The 22,587-nt window shown below is 36.0% G+C and overlaps 2 long non-coding RNA genes across 2 annotated transcripts; both read right to left on the reverse strand.

Moving 5' to 3' along the window:
- Positions 1–1,118: 1,118 nt before the first annotated feature.
- Positions 1,119–21,493, reverse strand: LOC122060191. Its single transcript, XR_006134274.1, has 3 exons — positions 21,456–21,493; positions 21,132–21,363; positions 1,119–1,256 (listed from the first exon to the last, which is right to left on the reverse strand). It is a non-coding gene; the product is annotated as an uncharacterized LOC122060191 (long non-coding RNA).
- On the reverse strand, positions 1,799–11,619 carry LOC122060190. The gene is made up of 3 exons (XR_006134273.1): positions 11,609–11,619; positions 2,269–2,271; positions 1,799–2,075 (listed from the first exon to the last, which is right to left on the reverse strand). It is a non-coding gene; the product is annotated as an uncharacterized LOC122060190 (long non-coding RNA).
- Positions 21,494–22,587: the final 1,094 nt, after the last annotated feature.

A 22,587-nucleotide genomic window follows, 5' to 3' on the forward strand; every position in this document is an offset into this window, starting at 1 on the left:
AAAAACCCAATGTGATAGAGATTCAATAGGGAATATCTTTTTAAATGTCACATAAGTAAATAGAACATAGAGTTTTCTAGTACGTAACATATACTCTAACAACTAACATAAAATCGTTAATGGTAGTAACTAATATAAAGTCATTAAAATCAAAACATCAAGGTCCGTCAATTGGAATTATAGGCATTCCCTTCGATATAGCCATTTGATTTGCTATATTTATCAACAACATTGACATCTGTCTTGCTCCTCTCTGACTTGTGCTTGTAGTTGGAGCAATGAAGTCTTGATGATTAGGAGGATTTAGTTGATCAATTACATTCTGTTCACAGCCATATTCATCAAAAAGATCATCTTTAATAGCTTGTTCTTTGATGTAGTTGTGAAACCCACAACATGCAATTACGATGCTGGCTTGGTCCTCGATATGGTAACCCTTCATTTTTTGTAAGATTTGGAATCTATTTTTCAATACACCAAATGTTTTTTCAATAATATTCCGTAAGGAGGAATGTCTGTGGTTGAACAACTCCTTCGGCGTTCTTGCACCCCTTCTCTCCCCACTAAAATTCGGTAGGTGATACCTTTCTCCTCGAAAGGGTGTCAAATACCCAAGTTGACTTGCGTAACCTGAGTCCACAGTATAATACTTGCCTTCAAGTATTATGGATAACGTTTATGCAAGTGAGTAGATTAGTCTAAAAAGGCATTTAACGTACAAGTGATTTATTTGTTGTGAATTACCTGGAGGAGGATGAGGAAAACCTAAGGTAGCCTTTGATCTCGCCTCTTCAAAAACCCGAGCATCATGTGCGCTACCTTCCCAACCCGCGTACAAAAATGTAAAATGCATGTCGAACAAAAAGGCACACATAACATTTTGTGTGATCAATGCCTTTCGATTTCTGTATCGGGTTTGCTCTGATCTGGGTACTATGGCGCTAATATGAGTACCATCAATAGCACCAATGCAATCCTAAATGAAACACAATATGGATATCTGTTAGAATTCATTCGTTAACTAGTAACTGATAATATTTGCACTTAGCATAAATCATAAAAGGTTACCTGGAAGAAAGGGCTAAACTTTGGGTTATGTTGAATCTCTGAGGGGGCCACATCAAAATTAGGTGGTCTGATTGTTTCATTCGCTAGTTGAACCATAGCGTGCAACACTTTTTGAAATACAACACTAATTGTCTATCCAGATCGTTGAAATTTCTTTGCAACTTGTCTAGTACTGCTTCCATGCGCTACTATTACAATAAAAATTGCAAGTTGTTCATCTACCCGTATATGACAACTATCATCTAACCATCCTCTCTGTATCATCATATCATGTAGATTGAGGAAGACATGTCTCTCAATTCTAAATTCAATGTAGCATAGATTTGAATGCCCATTAAATGTCTCTGCGACCATGAAAGCTCCTGTGTAGTTAGTATCCATATATGGTTCTCGAATCCGAAGGTAATCTAAAAACGTTTGGAATGTATATAGGATGATGTCATCATCACTAGATGAGCATTCATCATTAAGGCAATAACAAATTTCCATGTCATCCTTAAAAAATCATGTAAACAAATCAATATATGAAAGAAACTCCCATATCCTACTTTTAAATCAAATCATCCATCAAAATCAATCAAACAAACAAATATCCATATCATCCTCAAATAAACTCTCATATCTTACTTTTAAATCAAAATATCCATCAAAATCAACAAGCAAAGAAATATCCATGTCATCCTCAAAGAAATTTCCCTATCCTACTTTTAAATCAAACCATCCATCAAAATCAAACAAACAAATATCCATGTCATTCTCAAATTTAAAAAGAAACCTATTGTTTTCAAGAAACTCCCAAATCCTACTTCAATGCTCTAATCATCCACATCCTTTTTTCAGCAACAACTTCTACAAATGATATTCTCCAAGCAGCACTCTTGTGTATCTTTTGTTGAGCCTTCACCCACATCTCTTCTGTTAACTCTGTCATGTTGTCCAACAATACCTAACACGCTTTGATGCTGTACATTCCATCCACTAGATTATTGACAGTTGGAAGAACTGGTCTGGAAGTGGGAGTACTACTACCCCCCCGTTCCATTTTCCAGGCCACATATGAGTTGAAATCATGTGCAGATTTGGTAATGACTTTTGTGGTACTCTTCTTCCTTCGGTCTGTGGGAGTTCTATCACGCTTCCGCTTTGTTGTAGAATGACTGACCACTTCATCAACATCTATAGGCTTTATATCATCCAGACCTACTACATCTTCACGAGAATCATGTGTGTCATTCTCATCCTCACAATCAAGATCAATGTCGATGGACTTTTGCTTCCCAGCAGTATGCTGAGATACTCCTCTATCTCCTTGAGCACTTGAGTCTGCGAAGACCTCTAACAACTTTGGCCACCATGGAAGTCCATTCTTTCAGAATTTGGTCCAATTTGGATTTGCCTATAATCCAAAATAATCAATATTATACACTATTGGCAAAAAATATATATATATATATTTATCCATTGACTATTGCTTCAAGGAATAGATTACCTTTATAGTATTTTCCCAAATAGAATCTGCAGCTGTAGCAGTCCTGGTATTTGAATCCCATCCAAATCCCGTAGTTTCGAGCAACCGCCTGAAACTATTATAGTCACCTCGTAGCTTATTCATCTTATTACGCAGCTGCTCTTTTCGAAATGGATGTTGGAAAGTTGCTTCTAGTCCTGCTTTAATGTTATTCCACCTAACTTTACTGAATGTGGAGTTGGACTTCTAACCATCCTTACATTATCAATCATTAAGTTGATGAATTTGTTCAATTCAGAAGCATTCCAAAGGATTGTGGTTGTGGTTGTGGTTGTAGTTGGAGCAGGAGTAGGGTTTCCACTATATGGCATATTGTCTACATAAAGGAAACATTAATCATGTTAAAGTCAAGAATCATCAGCTCACAATTGGATATGCATATTGAACATTCATAGACTGGCATTCAACAATGACAAAAGGAAATCTCTCAAAAGAAATAACCAAAATTTCCAAAGTGAGTGAAACAGTAGCAATAAAATGGAAACAAAATATCAGCAAGAATCCTATTTCCTACAACAAATATAAAAGATATTGTCTGTATGGTATAATTTACACATCCAAATTTAAGATCCAACTGTAATAACTGTAAATAGAAGAATCAAAAGATGGAAGATGGAACACTAATAATCACCCTAACAAACTAAAAGAAGTTGTTGTTCACTAGTCATGAAATACTATTGTTCCTAGAAAGCTTAAAACAGAGGAAGTAGAGGAAACTGTAACTGACTAGAAGGAAGATGGAACTTACGCTAATACCACCCTTGTGATTGTAATCTCGACATGCTCATGATAACAAGGGTTGAACCCAAATTCTAACTGAAAACATCAGAAATGAAAAATAATGATACCAATAATAATCAGCCAAGAAATTCTTTTCCCTTACACAGTTGAGTTTCTATTTGACATCAGAACAAAGGGAAGAGGGGACACGCACCGTTACCCAGATAAAGAATGCAATGTCGAAAGCATTCTAGAAAGATAAGACAATTTAGAATCATTTAGTTTTGAGATCATTAAAAGAGGATCTCTCTTTTCTGTTGGCATTCAAAGGGACTTACCATAAACAGGGTAAAATGAAGAAGAGTCAATACAAATCTAGGTTGGCTGAACTAGAAAAGTTTGTCATTAGGTTGCACCAAAGGGGCTCCTGTGATTACAGTGTTCTGGTCTTTGAGTTGCAGAGCCATTTTTGCGACAATTACTTCAAGCTTGGTTCCAAGAGTTAGCACAAGCTATAGATGAAGTAAGAATGGGCTAATTATCAGATTTTTTTCCTACAATTGCTATAAAAAATTATCCTTACAAATGACTAAACCATCTTACTTATATTTTCTCACATTTTTTTCCTACAATTGCTACACTAGTTCATATTTATCTTCCCCATTCTGTTCCCAAAAGTTATGCTACTCATCCATCTTGACATCTCATCAGGCAGCATATCAATTATATTTCTGTGTCGTTCCTTGGAATTGCAATATTCAACTCCAAAAACATGGTTGGTCTAATAGCTGTTTTATAAAATTCTAGCTTCAGACTTAAGAGCATGGTTGTCTTAATACAGTAAGAAAAAAAAAAAAAAAACTCACTAGTTCCTCCAAGCCTAATCTAATTGGGCATCACCCAGTTCAAACTCCCCCTCTCTGTATAGCTGATTGAACCAAGATGAAAAAAATGATCATCAATAATTTCATCAGTGAAAACCGGTTTATACAGGCTACCCTAGAGGGTGGCAATTCAATTCCTTATTCTAATGCAAGGTGCCATATTTGGTTGTGCAAGGCACTATTAGGTTGGACTGCAATGCAAACAACCTTTGAATCTAAGNTGAAAACTGGTTTATACAGGCTACCCTAGAGGGTGGAAATTCAATTCCTTATTCTAATGCAAGGTGCCATATTTGGTTGTGCAAGGCACTATTAGGTTGGACTGCAATGCAAAAAACCTTTGAATCTAAGCAGCCAAAACCACATTGATAAATGATTCAGCGTCTGACAAATTATTCAATCTCATAATTTGCATTAGATTTATATCCCATGACAGGCTTCTCATGATATTGAGTGAAACCACACTCTTCTATATCTATAGCTATCACATGAAAACAAGGATTTACATCTGCAAAAATCCTCAAGCCAATGCATACCCTTCAAAAGCCTCACAGAGCTAACAAAGAACTAGTCAGGAAACATAATGACATTTATCCAAAGGTTCCCTCCCATATTATACATTAGAACTGCATTCAATTAAAAATTTTAACACCGTAACAGTATATTTTTCTAAACATTGCTAATGGAATATGACTTTACAGAATACAAAAGCACAAAGAAAATGACAAAGAAACCAAAGTGAAATAGAAAGTATATAACAGATTTACATAATTCAGCACTGTGTTATGTCTATGCTCATTGAGGATGTCTCTCTCTCTCTCTCTCTCTCTCTCTCTCTCTTTTAAGATTCAAGGGCTGAGAATACAAGCATGCCAATTATAACAGATTCACAAAGTTCCCAAGAAATCCCTTTAGAGCCCTATAAATCCACCAATGTATATTTAACAATGTGACAAAAATAAAAAAGAAAACAGCCATTACGTACGCTGCCATATCAACTTAACCTCAGTCAAATTTGGAACAAGGGAACACCCGATTGAATTTCAAAATAGGAGGCCACAGGTGGTTCAAAGAGATTCTCAAAAGTAAACCAAGACAAAATTTAGAAACCAGAGCTACAAAGTACAAACACCTACAAATGTAAAGAAAAAAAAAATTGATCGCTTCTCATGAATAAAAACAACCAAGGGGTCGGGGACTAGTTCTCCCATCATTTTCCAGACACAAAAATTCAAAACATAATTGCAATGCAAATCCCTAACCGCATCCAATCTAGGTTCCATTCCATTACAGAGATGAAATCAGATCTGTGAATTAGTGCTCGAAATGATACATAACTTGATGATCGAACTTGTTGCTGCAAGGAGAGTTGCAGTGAGATCGTTTTTTGACGAGACAGAGAGACGCCGAGCTTTGTGAGAGAAGAAAACTTTGAGCTTCGCAAGAGGGCAGAGAACGTTGAGCTTCGCAATAGAGTAGAGAACGTCGAGCTTCGCGAGAGAGCAGAGACTGTCGTCGAGCTTCGCGAGAGAGCAGAGACTGTCGTCGAGCTTCGCGAGAGAGTTGCAGCTTGTGGAGAGCTACAAGGAGATAGAGAGGGTAGGGCGTCAGGAGTCGGGACTCGGGAGTTGAGACTATTTCACGATTTTTCTCCGTCACTTTTTGTTTTAAGAAATAGAAAAACAACTAATAGGTATTTCTTCATTTTTGTTTCTAAGAACAAAAATATATATAAATTTCAAAAAATAGGTGAAACAAAACCAAAAAATCAAATAAAAAATATGATGTTTTTCTGTTTCTGAGTACAGAAAAACAGGAAAATCGTTTCTGGAAACAAAATCAAACAGGCCCTAAGTGTTTTGCACACAATTGAAAGCACAAAAAGTCTTGATTAATTAAATGAAGCCCTATATCCAGGCTTTAAATCCATCTGTTTTTTTACTTGGTTAACCCAACGTATCATTATGATCCAAATTCCCCTTTTTTCTTTTTCTTTATCTTTTATTCTTTTTAAGAAATTCTTAAAATTTCATAGCAAGGATAAAATGTAGATTGCTACCCCTTAATGGTGAATTCAACATCAATTATGCAATTGGGGCCATTTGTAGCCCTTGAAACATAACTTGGATTCAGTATTTAAATTTAAATGCATAATCCAAGATTCATACTCTCCTTTAGCTAACACTAGTGGCTAAAAGGAGTAGATGACACATGAATTTTGAAAACGAGTAGATGACACATGGATTTAGGGTGTATAACTTCTCTTAGATCATTTAATAATCAAGCTAGGCTAATGCTGGAACTTTTTAACAATGGTACTTTTACTTAAGACTAAATGTTTGAGTTTTTTTTTTTTTTTTTTTTTTTTTTCAATTTGCTTTAGATAAAGTTTATTATCCAATTTGGTAGATTGATAGATGAAAATGTTACTTTTCCATCAGGTCCAGGAGGAAAGGTGGTGGAGACTGTAAATCTAAGTATTTTAAATAAATGAAAGTGGGAAACAGTGAATTTGATGGAAGACTTAACTCTCAACCAAATTCTAAATAAGGACCTGATAAGGTTGGTATGGCAAGGGAAGTTTTCTCCTTGTATTTTCTTCATTATTTGGGGACTAGGTTATCCATGTGAATGCTTTCTTTTTACTATAAGATTTAGACAAAGAGGAGGAGAATTCGATTGAGGATGAGTATGCTTATTCGATTACTGTTAGTACACATTGGATGGTCGGCTAAAGTAAATCGACAAGTTATAAATGGGTCTAAAAATGAAATATGATCTTTTACATTCCATCATTTGAAGGTAGATCCAACTTTGAAAATGTCACCCTCTCCAATAAAGACATCGTGACCTACACTCATAATGGGTGTGATGAACATGTGGAGCCATTGTAGTCCACTATTATTGACAGAGAACAGTAGGACAACTATTCTATATTAGATTCGGCTACAGGAGAGATAAGTATTACTTATTTTCAAATGAATCGAACTTGATGGTGACAAGATAGTCCATCATTATTGACAAGAAGAGAACTCTTTAAAGAAAGTGGAGGATGTAGTCATCAATTTTGAAGGGCTGATAAAAAAAATGGAGTTGTTTACTTTTGAAAGTAGTTCTTTTCCTCGCAAAAATATTGTCTCTTCCTTTTAATGAGGGTGAGTTAGAACCAACAAGCAAGATTGTTATTATAAAGAAAAAACCCACTAATTTTGAATTTAAAATCCATTATGAAGGTTTGGCAAAAAACCAGTGGGAAGACAGATGCAAATAGACCTGAATACATTTCGACATAGTAAATTCGCTCATATTTCGGTAGATTTGATGTAAACTACTATGGTAAATTGTAACCAAAATTATCCCCTTTCAGATTTCACTTTGAAAATTAGGGAACGGTTCCAGGTGCTAGGCAAGGAAATGGGCTAATCCTTATTTGAGAAGCTAGTTTTGGGATCTCGTTAATTTTATCTATTCTTATTAAGATTTTAAATCAGAGTCTGTTCTAGTTATTGGTCATGTTGGGCCCACTTATGTTCTAAATTTTCATTATTTCATATCTCTTTCCATTGTTGTGTCCCTTTGTTTAAGCATTTCAATTGCTATATATCTCCTCCTTTTCTCCCCTCCCTTGACCCCATCCCATATTTTTTTTCCCCTTTGGCTGGTTGGGCATAACCATATGTAATCGAAATTAAAGAAAATTCAAAGATATGATGCGATTAAACACTTGATAAAGATTTCATTTTTTGCATCTTTGACAGCTTACAACTATCAGTTTGATTAGCAACAAAGAATTATCCATTGTTAGTAAAAAATAAAAATAAATAAAAACTTATCACTAATTCAGGCGAGTCACACAAGTCGGGTTAAAAAGATGAAAATCGGAACTATAAATTGTGAAGACTCGTCCTATGTAAAAATTAATAAGACTCATTTCAAGTCACATTGACTCACAATAGAATCGTTAATCTTGATCGAATCATATAGAAATTTTTTATTTTGGTCAAAACTCCTCAGAGTCGAGAGAATGAAAGTTGGAATGAATTCTAATAAATCAAATAGAATGTTAGGAATTGGCACCCCATTAAATGACTTGTTGTCATGAGTCGGTGACCCTTATTACAGTTACAAATTTGAACAAAACTTTTGGAAGCTTTCAGTTTAAACTCGGCCAAAGAATTAATTCAATGGACCATTAAGGGATTTGTGTTCGTTGTTGACTTTGTTAATATTGTTAAATAATTATCAAATTGAATTATTGTTTTATTGCGTCCCAAAATGGTGGGTCGACGAATTCAATAATAGATGTATGTCCCCGTTATGCGTGGATGATGAGATTCCATTGATACAAAGTAAATTTCAATAGACTTATTGAACATTCCTATTGACTTGCATTAAGTAGAAATTGAACCTACGAATTTGCCAATTATGAGTAAGGTATTTTAACCATTCAGCCATGATGCTTACACGGATCATCATACATCGTAAATTGTTTCCTGTTATTTTCTTAATATATGTTCTCTATTTAGGTTTTTTCTGTTGACATGTTCTTTTGATTGTACATTGTTTAGTTATCTGTTTATTGCTGACCCTAACTATTGACTCCAGTCATTCTTATCAGCTTATGTCCTAGTATTTCTATGTGGTATTTCTTAATTAAATTTTGCTAATAGTTCCTTATTCCCATCTTATCTTTCTATTCATCTCCAAGCAATTTTTTTTTTTTATTAATTTTTAAGAGAAGTAAAATGTATATGCCATGACAGCCCTTTCTCCAGGACACTGAAGGCAAGCTTTTCAATATAATCACAAATTGATTTATCATTGAAATTTTATAAGATCCACCTCCATTTCTCTTTGAAATGGAAGTATTGCTCTTTGACAAAACCAACACTTATTAAGGACCCCCCCATCCAAAAAAATCTTGAAAAGGAACAAGATAAGAGATGGTCCACATTTCCTTGAGAATTCCAACATGGATAACAATTAGAAATGATCAAAGTTCTTAATATTAGCAGATGGGATAATTTGTCTGGTTACAACCATACAGCCATACTTTTTTCCCCTTTTTATTTTTGATATTTTATCAATCTTTTATTTAGTGGGTGGGTTCTTATGTAATTTCACTTCCCCTCCTTACTCTCTACCTCTTCCTCTCCGCCTCCAACTCTCCCTCCCCTCTCTTCTCTGATACAATTTAAAAGGAACACAACATAGTTCTATTTTGTTTTTTTATTTTTTTTTTTACCCAATAGAAAAAAAGAGAATACAATTTAAAGGGAACACAACATCTGACCCAGCCAAGGACAATAATTGAGATAGATAGGAAAAAAAAATCTGAATCATTTCACTGTGATACAATGACAAATTCCATTTATTCGGATTTGGAGATTGATTCATTTTCTTTTATTGTGGTGTTTGCTTTTCTTTGACCCTTTTGTCTGTTTGGGTACCACAACTCTTGAAATAAATTCAAGATATCAGTTTCTTCTCCAAAATAATAGTTGTCCAACAATCAATCCAATTGTTAAACCAGAGCAATCTTTTTGTTTGAAAATTGATGGTTGAGACACTCCACACTTCCTTGATAAAGGCAACCAGCATAGTCCTAGATTTCCTTCACAGGAAGCATTTGAAAACGTGTCAAATTGGTTCCATTGAGGAATACTTCCTGTGAAGTTGTTATATGATAGATTCAAGACTTCAAGGAATGTAAAACTTGTCAATTGCATTGGGATATCTCTTGAAAGTTTGTTTTTTGAAAGATCCAGTGACTCAAGTTCTCTTAGATTCTCCAACGAAAATGGAATTTGATCTATGAGGCTGTTCCTTGACAAGTTGAGTATTTTTAGTGCTATTAAATTGCCTAAAGCTTCTGGAATCTTTCCTTCAAAGTTGTTGTTGGATAAATCCACGGTGGTGAAGGTGGTTAAAATTCTCTGCATTTTCAAGTACAGCCTCTTCTCTGTAATCGCAAGAGTGTCCTGATAGTAGGTGGAATACCTTCTGTTATGTTGCTCGTACATCATTTCAGATGTATCCTCGTCAAGCATCATTGCCTTCCAATTAGAAATGTATTGGAACGGTAATTTTCCAGTAAAATTATTGAAAGAGAGGTCAATGACATGCAAGTTTGGAAAGGGAGAATCCGATTGGGGGAGCAAATTTGTTAGACCTCATAACAAGAACTTGCAACTCAGAGAGATTTTCTAACCAATAGGGAAAGGTATCATTCAATTGGTTGCCCGCAATATCTAATACCGCCAATTTCTTGCAGTTGCTCAATGATCTTAGAACACTTCCTTGAAGCATATTTTCATTGAGCTCTAGTGTATGCAGATCGCATCCATTTTTGAAAGGAGGAATGGGTCCATGTAATTTGTTGCTCTCTAAATTTAGTACCCCAAAAAGATACTACCGAGGCATGATGGAATGGTGCCACTCAATTGGTTATTGGACAAATCCAAAATATCAAGATTGCTTGCATTGCAGATTGAGAAAGGGATTTTTCCAGTTAATTTATTATTTGAAATTGAAAAGAAATTAGCTACAGGAAGAAGGGTTATGAGATTCCTTAAGATAAGGGATACAAACTGAGTGTCGAAGCATGATGGAGTTGTTGATAGACAATCTTGCATCATGTTTGAGTGAAGATCAAGTGTTTCAATGTGGAAGGAGTTATTAGGTAATGGCAATTCCAGACCTGAGAACAAGTTGTTAGATAGGTTTAGGTATATCAAATTATTTTTCCACACCCATTTGGGTATTGCACCATACATTCTATTACCAAAGATATCTAAATAAATCAATTCCTTTTGATTCCAAAGAAAATCTGGGAATTTACTAATGTTGCAAGAAGTCATATACAATACCTGAATTTGAGCATTGACAAAGTTGTCACCACTATGATTGCTGGAGAAACTATCTTAGGAAAGATTTCTATCTTCCCCTATGTAGCCAAAGTCATTGAAAGAAAGGTCAAGAAACCCAAAGGTTCCTTTGATTTTGGAAATTGATTTAATTAGGTCTTGCCCTTTCAAGTGGTTGCCACCTAAATGAAGGCTCGACTAACTAGAATAAGAAGAAATGTTGTGAATAGGCTCATTTATAACTCCACTAAATTGGTTATTGGACAAGTCCAGCTCATCCATTGATGGGAGAAAAAACAAATAACAATGGATGGTGCCGTTGGAGCAAATTGTCGCCCAAATGTGGTTCCTTGAGATTGGGAAAGCTTGCCCTGAAAGAAGGAATGTGACCAATGAAACTATTAGATGAAAGATCCAACATGGTAAGGTAGGTAAGGTTTGCAAGAAAAAGGGATCGGTCTAGAGAATTTACAACCATAGAGATGTAATTCCTTCAAATTAAGTGGGAGAAACTCACCGCTGTTAGAGAGGTCAAGGAAAACCAACTTGTTCAGCCTTGAGATTTCGTATGGGATATGACCCTCAAAATAGTTCAAAGAAAGATCAAGAGAAATCAAATCTGTTAATTGTGATATTTGTGATGGGATTCGTCCTGAAAAGTCATCACCAGAGAGGTTGAGGTGCATTAACCTAAAGAGTCTGTCAAACCCCGAAGGAGCAAAGTAGTCGTAATGATTCAATGAGAGGTTGAGCATTTGAAGATGATGAAGATGGAATAGGCTGCTATTGGAATGGATAGAACCGGCTAGTGATAAATCAGATAGGTCAAGGCTAACTACATGACCAGTGGTGTTGTCACAGGAGATGCCTTCCCAGAAGCAACAATCTGTATTTTGTCTCCCAAGAGTTGAGGGTATCATCATCTGGATGGGCAAGGTAGTGCTTTTGCTTCAGTTCCAACAAAGCAGACCTCTCATCTGAAAGACATAATTGATGAGATGGTGAAGGAGAAGAAAAGATACAAGTTTGAAACAGAGAGAGGAAGAAGAAATAGAAACACCAAGACATAAAAGAAAAAATGATTAAGAGGGAGAAGATTTCGTTCATTGATGAGACAGCACTGCTTTGAGTTTATAGGCACAGGGTATTGAGGTAGGAGGAACTCAAGAGGAAGCCCACATGACATTTGTTTAAATGCCTATACCTTACCCAAAAAAATAAAAAATAAATTACACACATACCATTTTAGTGCATTATTATGAAATGATATTTAATTTCTCATATGATCACTTTGCTTTGCTTGATTTCCATATCATACTACTACCAAAAAAAAAAAGATTTCCATATCATACGTTTTCTATTATTGTTTATGTGTTGTGCTTTACTTTGGTATGATTTTTTTTTTTTTTTTTTTGGTGCAACTTTACTTTTGTACAATGAGAACAACTGTTTAATGCGTTAGCCACCTCTTACTATATCTTTTTGTTTATTTATTTATATTTTTATTTTTTAATTATTTATATTTTTATACAGGTGAATTAGGCAGGCTGTTGGCACTTTATTATAATCAATCAATCACATTTTGCATGGGTCCTCGTATCATATAGTTAATTTCACATCTTGGAATGAATCATAAGTTGTTCTTGCGGGAATTTATGATGATTTTATTTTATTTTATTCTTATTTATTTTTGTGATTAATTGGTAGGATTATGAGTTTCATGTGTTTGGAGTGTAATGATAAGTCTTAAAGTAGTTTAGAGAGGAGAAAAATGAAGGCCAACCAGACCGTTGATGTTGAGTTTAGCTCAAAGTCCGATAGTCCATAATAGTGATGTCCAATTCTACGAGTGTTAGGAAAGATTATCAATACAAGCAGATTAGCCAAACAGAAAAAGGGAATTCAATTTAAAGGGAATGGAACATCTGACCTAGCAAAGCAATAAAACACACAAACATGTAATGTAAGCATAATACAAGAACAATAATTGGAGAAATACAATAAGGCTGTGTTTGGTAACGTCGACATTTTGTGTCAAAAACGGAAATTTCAGCTTATGTGTCAAAATATCATTTTTTTTTTTTAACGAAACTGGAACGATGGAACTACTTTTGTTGTTCCGTAAATCCTCATTTTTTCGTTTGTTTTTTTTTTTTTCTTTCACTTTTTGTTAAAATAAAACCCCCAAAATACACCATAAATGCACCAAACACTTTATTCTTTTTTTTCGTTCCCATAGAATGAAAAAACTCTAGAAAAGTTTTTTTAAAACGTTACCAAATGCAGCCTAAGTACTCGAGTATTAATTTGAAGGGAAAAAGAATGTTACCTGGTCGCGTTCTTCTATGCCCCCTTATTGGGTCTTGTGAAATGATGTCGCTGCCCTCTGTGGAGGCAACACGACCAGGTAGCACCTTCATCCCTAATTTGAAAAATAATTAAGCAGACCTTGGGCTAACTTGAGCCTATTCGAAGTTTAGCAAGTTCTAAGCCCAAACTCATGTAACTCCACATTGTGGTCATTGCGGAGGATCTTCTAGAGAAAACCCTTTGATGAAGAAGAAAAAGAAGTGGCGTTATTCGACTTGCATCCTGAGTTCAACTCCCCTTAAGCCTTGGGGGTCAACTCCACGGTTTCTATAGTTATGATCTTCAACTCCTCCTACCACCTTGGGCCAGCTCCACAGTTTTTATGGTTTTGAATACTATGATCATAAAATCAGTGCTGATCTGGGGTGCATATCTAGGGACATATGTGCCTGCGCCTGGGGGCATTTATTTTGACTTTAGTACTTAAGGTGATAATGGGCAGGGAGTAGTAGTTAAATATGTGAAAATTTTTAGCAGAGTGGATAATCCATTATTTGTCCTTAAGAGCAATTGGATTAGTTGGATTAATTCCGTTAGTGATCTCACTGGTGATCAGGTGGCCAGATCATTATTAATTAGTACAGTAATTTGAGAGTTAATTTGAATTGCCATGAACCAGACCTTAAAGCTAACCCCAAGCATATAAAAATTATAGCAACTTATAAGCCCAAGCCCATGTAGATGTGATGGCTCTGTGTTGCTAGATTGGTCTGCAAACGAGGCCACTTATTTTTTCTGGATTTCCCCATGTGAATCGCGTTTTCTTAAGTGTCTAATTAAACTCTTACTACGTGTTTTCTCTGACCTCGTAACAAGCCCAGAAGTTTTTCTTAACCCAACAGAAAAAAGAGGATACAATTAAAAGGAACACAACATCTGACCAGGTCAGCCCATATATACATGGAAACACACAAACATGTAAGCACAATATAATACAAGAACAAGATTTTGGAAGGAAAAAAAAAATTACATTTCATTGTGATAGAATGAAAAATTTATTCACCAACTCTTGATTCATTTCCCTTCTTTGTTGCATTTGATTTTCCTCGACCATTTTCTCTGTTTGGATACCACAACTCTTGATATGAACTCAGAACATCTGTTCTTTCTCCAAAATAACTGTTGTCCAATGACCAACCCAATTATTAAACCAGAGCAACATCCTGCCAAGGCAAACGTCCAATCAAGTAAGCATGTTGAGTCATCTTCATTTTGTTGGAATGTTATTGATGTTGGCGGTAATGTTTGATCAGATACTCCACACTTTCTTGACAAAGGCGACCCACATAGTCCTGCATTTCCCTCATAAGAAGCATTTAAAAACGTGTCAAATTGTCTCCCTTGAGGTATACTTCCTACGAAGTTGTTATATGACAGATTCAAAACTTCAAGGAAGGTCAAATCGGTCAATTGCCTTGGGATTTCTCCTGAGAGTTTGTTTCTTGAAAGATCTAGCGATTCAAGTTCACTTAGATTACCCAACGAAAATGGAATTTGACCCGTGAGGCTGTTTCCTGACAAGTTGAGTACTTTAAGTGCTTTCAAATTGCCCAAGACATCTGGAATCTTTCCTTCAAAGTTGTTGTTGGATAGATCTATGGTGATGAAGGTGTTGAAAACACTAGGCATGTGCAAATATAGTCCCTTGTCCATGATTGTAAGTGTATCTTGATAGTGTCCGGAATAATTATCTAGAGTTTGGTATTGCATTGTAGAAGTAACCTCGTCAAACATCATCGCCTTCCAATGACAAATGTATTGCACTGGTAAATTTCCAATAAAATTATTGAAAGAGAGGTCAATGACATGTAGGCTTGGAAAGGGAGAATCAACTTGGGAGAGTTGATCAGCTATGGGACCACCAAATTTGTTAGACCTTATGACAAGAACCTGCAATTTCGAGAGATTTTCCAACCAATGGGGAAAAGTATCATTCAATTGGTTGTCCGACATATCTAACACCTCAAGTTCCTCGCAGTTGCCTAGTGATCTTGGAACTTTTCCTTGAAGCTTATTTTTATTGAGCTTGAGTGTCTGCAGATTGCAACCATTTTTGAAAGTAGAAGGAATGGATCCATGTAATTTGTTGCCCTCCAAATTTAGTACACCCAAATTGCTATTGCCGAGGCATGTTGGAATGTTGCCACTCAAACGGTTATTAGACAAATCCAAAACGTCAAGATTGCTTGCATTGCAGATTGAGAAAGGGATTTTTCCAGTTAATTTGTTGGCTGCAATTGAAAAATAATTGGTGGCTTTAGAGAAAAGGTTTATGGGTATTGCACCATCTATTCTATTACTAGAGATATCTAGATAACTCAATGCCTTGAGATCCCCAAGGAAATCTGGGAATTTGCTAATTCTATTGTTAGAAAGGTCTAGACCAGCCAAATCCTTTTGGTTCCTAATAAGAAAATCTGGGAATTTACCAATATTACAAGAATCCATGTACAATGACTGAATTTGAGCATTGAATACTAAGTTTTCACCACTTAGATTGCTAGACAAACTACGAACATATGAAAGATTTCCATCTTCCACTATGTCTATGTAGCCAAAGTCATTGAATGAAAGGTCAAGAAACTCAATTTTTCCTTTGATTTTGGAAATTAATCTCATTAGGTCTTGCCCTTTCAAGTGGTTATCACTTAAATCAATGGTCACCCAACTAGAAAAAGAAGAGATGTTTTGAACAATAGGCTGCTGCTCATTTATAACCCCACTAAATTGGTTATTGGCCAATTCCAGCAGAACAATTGATGGGAGAAAAAACAAATAAGAAAGGAGGGGCCCTTGGAGCAAATTGTCGTCCAATCGTAGCCTCTCAAGGTGGGTAAGGTTTGCAAGAAAAGGTGGGATTGGTCCAGAGAAGTTGCAACCATCAAGATTTAATTCCTTCAAAAAATTGATATTCCCAACTGAACTAGGCAGCTTCCCTTGGAATTTTGTGTTGCTAACATCCAAATATTGAAGGGTACTGTTGACTTGAGGGAATTCAGGCAAATGAACCAAGAGGAGAGGATTTTCAGATAAATCAATGTACTTTAGGTTAGGAAGAAGAAAAACATTGCTCGGAAAATCTCCATAGAATCCACATTCATAGAGACTAAGGACAGTCAAAGAAGTGAGGTTCAACAAGGAACTTGGTACTGTGGAAGAGAGATTGTAGTGATTGGAGTCGAGGTAGAGCTCCGAGAAGAAACGAAGGCTTGAGATTGATGCATCCAAGGGGCCTGTGAGTGAACAATCAATCATTGACAATACATGAAGATTTGGAAGTGCAGACGATAAGTGACGACACCAATCCCTATTTCTTTGAGCTGACAAGTCCACACAATCAATACGCAATTCTCTCAACATGGATAGGTTCTGAACAAATGCTCCCAAATTAGGGATTTCAAGTTGGGTCGTATCATCACCGTTGTAAGAGAGGTCAAGGAAAAATAATTTGGTCAGACTTGAGATTTCAGATGAGATTTGGCCCACAAATAGGTTCCAAGAAAGATCAAGAGAAACCAAACCTGTGAGTTGTGATATTTGTGATGGGATTTGTCCTGAAAAGTAATTATCAGAGAGGTTAAGATGAAGTAACCTGGAGAGCCTGTGAAACCCTGATGGAGCAAGGTTGTGGAAAACATTCCTCGAGAGGTTGAGCATTTGAAGTTGATGAAGATAGAAGAGGGTGCTATTGGAATGGATAGAACCGTGGAGTGATGAATCAGAGAGGTCAAGGCCAACTACATGACCAGTGGTGCCATTGCAGGTGATGCCTTCCCAGTAGCAACAATCAGTATTTGGCTTCCAAGAGTTGAGAGGATCGTAATTTGTGTAGACATGGTAGTGCTTTTTCTTCAGTTCCAGCAAAGCAGACCTCTCATCTTGGAGACATAATTGGGGAATAGAAGTTGGAGAAGAAGAAGGAGAAGAAAGGAAACAAGTATGGAATAAAGAAAGTAACAAGAAAAGGAAAAACCATGATTTAGACATATTTCTATGCCTTCAAGAAGAGAATTAAAGAGTAATGGATTATTAGAGGGAGGGAGCAGGTTTAGTTGGTGAAATATGTGCTCGATGATTGATGAGGCCTCTCATTGCCTCGTATTTATAGACAGAACATAGGTCATAGGAATCCGTCAAAACTTTTATTCTAAGTGCTTTAAAGATATGATAGAAAGTAAATCATTTTTTCCATGAGATAGGAAATGAAAACCATTGGAAATGAAAACCATTACCCCACATAGGGTTTGTGAATTAGTGATCGTCTGATAATGAGCAAGGAATATCCGTCTTTCTAAATAGGATCTATTGAACTCATAATTCATTAGATACTTTTTATGAATGTCAACTAAGTATATTAGATAGTTTTTATGAATGTCAACTAAGTAGCGTATGTAAATGGATCCCCATCAAATGAAGAATTTTTTTTTCAAGCTTGATGGGCCAACCCATGGGTTTATACCTCTTTAAAGCTGGATTTTAGCCCATTGGTTTGGGTTCGTGGGTAGAGAAAAGTGATAATGACAATTAGGATTAGCAGGGCCTAATATATATTTACTTTTGCATTTAGCTATTAGTTGCTTGCGATATGATATAGGGTACAAAGATCTAACAGGCCCAATACAACATTAAGCAAACAAACAAGATCGATGCCTCTACCCAAAAAACAAGATAGAGGCCCCCATGCATGTATAGAGTAGCCAAACAATACCCATCGATTATGTAGGGAGTGCCGGGTCATATGGGCGATGACTAAAGACCAAAGACGGCCTGGTTTTCTCCACTAATCAAAGCGATTGATGATGTGTATGATAATGTGGCCCAATTCCGATCAATTGATGTAGGAATGTTGCGATACTCTTACCATGAGTGTTTCACATCATGAATAATAAAGTTCGCGTGGTGGAGACGTTGCTCCACCTTCTTTCCACAAAGAAAAAAAAAATCTAGTGGGGCAAATGGATATGGAAATTGGAAGAGCAAAAGTAATGAACCTAAATATGATGGGGTTGGTTTTCTCCCCCTAATCAAAGAGATCCCAATCAAGTGGGCCGCAATGGATAGGGAAATTGGAAGATCGAAAGCAATGAACCTAAATATTGGCCTTGGTTTTCCACCCCTAATCAAAGCTATCTCAATCAAGTGGGCCAAATGAATATGGAAATTGGAAGAACAAAAGTTGTGAATCTCAATATGATGGGCCTGGATTTCTACACTAATCAAAGCGATCTCAATGAAGTGGGTGGAAATGGATATGGAAATTGGAAGAAAAAAAGTAATGAACCTAAATATGATGGGCCTGGTTTCTCCACTAATCAAAGCGATCTCAATCAAGTGGATTGAAATGGATATGGATATTGAACCTAAATATGAACCAGTCAAAACAAAAGTGATGAACCTATCTATATATGAAGCAGTAACCATCGCATCAGAAGCATTAATAACTTTGACTTTTGGTGTGTAAAGTCTTTAATAAGCTGGGAAGATGCCTCTTCTCCTTGTCACTTTGAAGCTTTCAAACTGTTATAAGCCCAAAGCCCATGTAGCTCCACATTGTGGTCCAGTCGCTGTGGGGAGGATCTTTTGGACTCCCTCGTAAGGCCTAAAATGACGAACCATGGGCTTGTTCTCTATGTGAGTTATGTAATCAGGGAAGGAATACAGAGATGAAGCAATGGATTGCTGATGGAGATTGGAGAAGACGAACTTAACAAAAGGATTCACTGGGTACCAAACCAAAGTAATGGAAAAAGATTTTATCCAATGCGTTGGACACCCCGGATGGCATCTAACAGTTGGGAAGACCTGGGTAAGCACGTCAAGGTGTTGGGGTGCATGATTAGGTTTTCCCACCCATTGGATGCCACCAATGGGTTTATGAGTGCAATTGTATCTGCACGGAAGGGATTTGATGGTTCTGGGTTGCTGGATGGGTCCGCAAATGAGACCGCTTGCGGAGTATGGTTTTCATTCTCTGGATTTCTCTTTCACCGAAAAAAAATTCTCTGGACTTCCCATGTTTCCGATTTTCTACAGACTCTAATTAATTAAACACTTACAAGTTCTTTTCCGATCTCATAACAAACTGTTACAAACCCAGTATTTTTTTTTTATTTTTTATTTTTTTACCCAACAGAGAATGAGGATACAATTTGAACAGGACACAACATCAGACCGAGCCCATACATGAAAATAGACAAACATGTAAGCATAATACAAGAACAAGAATAAAAAAAAAAAAAAAAGGAAAATTACATTTCATTGTGATACAATTACAAATCTCATTTACCCCAAAATTCGGAGATTGAATCATTTCCCTCTATTGTAACGTTTGATTTTCCTTGACCCTTTTCTTTGTTTGGATAACACAATTCTTGAAATGAACTCAGAACAATTGTTGTCCAATGACTACTCCAATTGTTAAACCTGAGCAATATCCTGTCAAGTCAAATTTCCAATCAAGTAAACATGTTGAATCATCTTTTCTTTCGAACATTGATGTTGGAGGTAATGCTCCATCGTCTGTTACTCCACATTTTCTTGACAAAGGCAAGCCACATAATCCTACATTTTTCTTATAAGAAGCATTTGAAAACGTGTCAAATTGGTTCCCTTGAGGTATACTTCCAATGAAGTTGTTATATGATAGATTCAAGACTTCAAGGAAGGTCAAACTTGTCAATTGCCCGGGGATTTCCCCTGAGAGTTTGTTTCTTGAAAGATCTAACAATTCAAGTTCACTTAGGGGCCGTTTGATTTTGTTTCAATCGTTTCTGTGTCTAGAAACAGCAGAAACGGTTTTTCCCGTTTCTGTTCCAAGAAACAATTTTTTTACCTCAAAAAAGTGTTTGATTTTTCTGTTTCAAGAAACGGTTTCTTATGCATGTATCATTAATTACAGTTATGCCATTAGAATTTTGACAAAAGGGAAGACATCATACATGATTAAAATGAAAAACCCCAATGTGATAGAGATTCAATAGGGAATATCTTTTTAAATGTCACATAAGTAAATAGAACATAGAGTTTTCTATTACGTAACATATACTCTAACAACTAACATAAAATCATTAATGGTAGCAACTAACATAAAGTCATTAAAATCAAAACATCAAGGTCCATCAATTGGAATCATAGGCATTCCCTTCGATATAGCCATTTGATTTGCTATATTTATCCTCAACATTGACATCTGTCTTGCTCCTCTCTGACTTGTGCTTGTAGTTGGAGCAATGAAGTCTTGATGATTAGGAGGATTTAGTTGATCAATTACATTCTGTTCACAACCATATTCATCAAAAAGATCATCTTTAATAGCTTATTCTTTGATGTAGTTGTGAAGCCCACAACATGCAACTACGATGCTGGCTTGGTCCTCGATACGGTAACCCTTCATTTTTTGTAAGATTTGGAATCTATTTTTCAATACACCAAAGGTTCTTTCAATAACATTCTGTAAGGAGGAATGTCTGTGGTTGAACAACTCCTTCGGCGTTCTTGCACCCCTTCTCTCCCCACTAAAATCTGGTCAGTGATACCTTTATCCTCGAAAGGGTGTCAAATACCCAAGTTGACTTGCGTAACCTGAGTCCACAACATAATACTTGCTTTCAAGTATTATGGATAACGTTTATACAAGTGAGTATATTAGTCTAAAAAGACACTTAACGTACAAGTGATTTGTTTGTTGTGAATTACCTGGAGGAGGATGAGGAAAACCTAAGGTAGCATTTGATCTCGCCTCTTCAAAAACCCGAGCATCATGTGCACTACCTTCCCAACCCGCGTACACAAATGTAAAACGCATGTCGAACGAACAGGCACACATAACATTTTGTGTGATCAATGCTTTCCGATTTCTGTATCGGGTTTGCTCTGATCTGGGTACTATGGCGCTAATATGAGTACCATCAATAGCACCAATGCAATCCTAAATGAAACACAATATGGATATCTGTTAGAATTCATTCATTAACTAGTAACTGATAATATTTGCACTTAGCATAAATCATAAAAGGTTACCTGGAAGAAAGGGCTAAACTTTGGGTTATGTTGAATCTATGAGGGGACCACATAAAAATTAGGTGGTCTGATTGTTTCATTCGCTAGTTGAACCATAGCATGTAATACTTTTTGAAATACAACACTAATTGTCTGTCCAGATCGTTGAAATTTCTTTGCAACTTGTCTAGTACTGCTTCCATGCTCTACTATTACAATAAAAATTGCAAGTTGTTCATCTACTCGTATATGACAACTATCATCTAACCATCCTCTATGTATCATCATATCATGTAGATTGAGGAAGACATGTCTCTCAACTCTAAATTCAATGTAGCATAGATTTGAATTCCCATTCAATATCTCTGCGACCATGATAGCTCCTGTGTAGTTACTATCCATACATGGTTCTCTAATCCAATGGTGATCTAAAAACGTTTGGAATGTATATAGGATGATGTCATCATCACTAGATGAATCATCTTTGAAATCGGTAGGATTCATTGCCATACCTGTATATAAATGAATATAAGGATCAAAATACTACATAGTAAGAACTGAAAAAATGCATTCATCATTAAGGCAATAACAAATATCCATGTCATACTTAAAAAATCATGTAAAAAAATCAATATATGAAAGAAACTCCCATATCCTACTTTTAAACAAATCATCCATCAAAATCAATCAAACAAACAAATATCCATATCATCCTCAAATAAACTCCCATATCTTACTTTTAAATCAAAATATCCATCAAAATCAACAAGCAAAGAAATATCCATGTCATCCTCAAAGAAATTCCCCTATCCTAATTTTAAATCAAACCATCCATCAGAATCAAACAAACAAATATCCATGTCATTCTCAAATTTAAAAAGAAACTCCCAAATCCTACTTCAATGCTCTAATCATCCACATCCTTTTTTCAGCAACAACTTCTACAAATGATATTCTCCAAGGAGCACTCTTGTGTATCTTTTGTTGAGCCTTCACCCACATCTCTTCTGTTAACTCTGTCATGTTGTCCAATAATACCTGACACGCTTTGATGTTGTACATTCCATCCACTAGATTATTGATAGTTGGAAGAACTGGTCTGGAAGTGGGAGTACTACTACCCCCCTGTTCCATTTTCCAGGCCACATATGAG

The sequence above is a fragment of the Macadamia integrifolia genome, chromosome 13 (assembly GCF_013358625.1).
Source record: "Macadamia integrifolia cultivar HAES 741 chromosome 13, SCU_Mint_v3, whole genome shotgun sequence".
In the NCBI taxonomy this organism is placed as follows: Eukaryota; Viridiplantae; Streptophyta; class Magnoliopsida; order Proteales; family Proteaceae; genus Macadamia; species Macadamia integrifolia.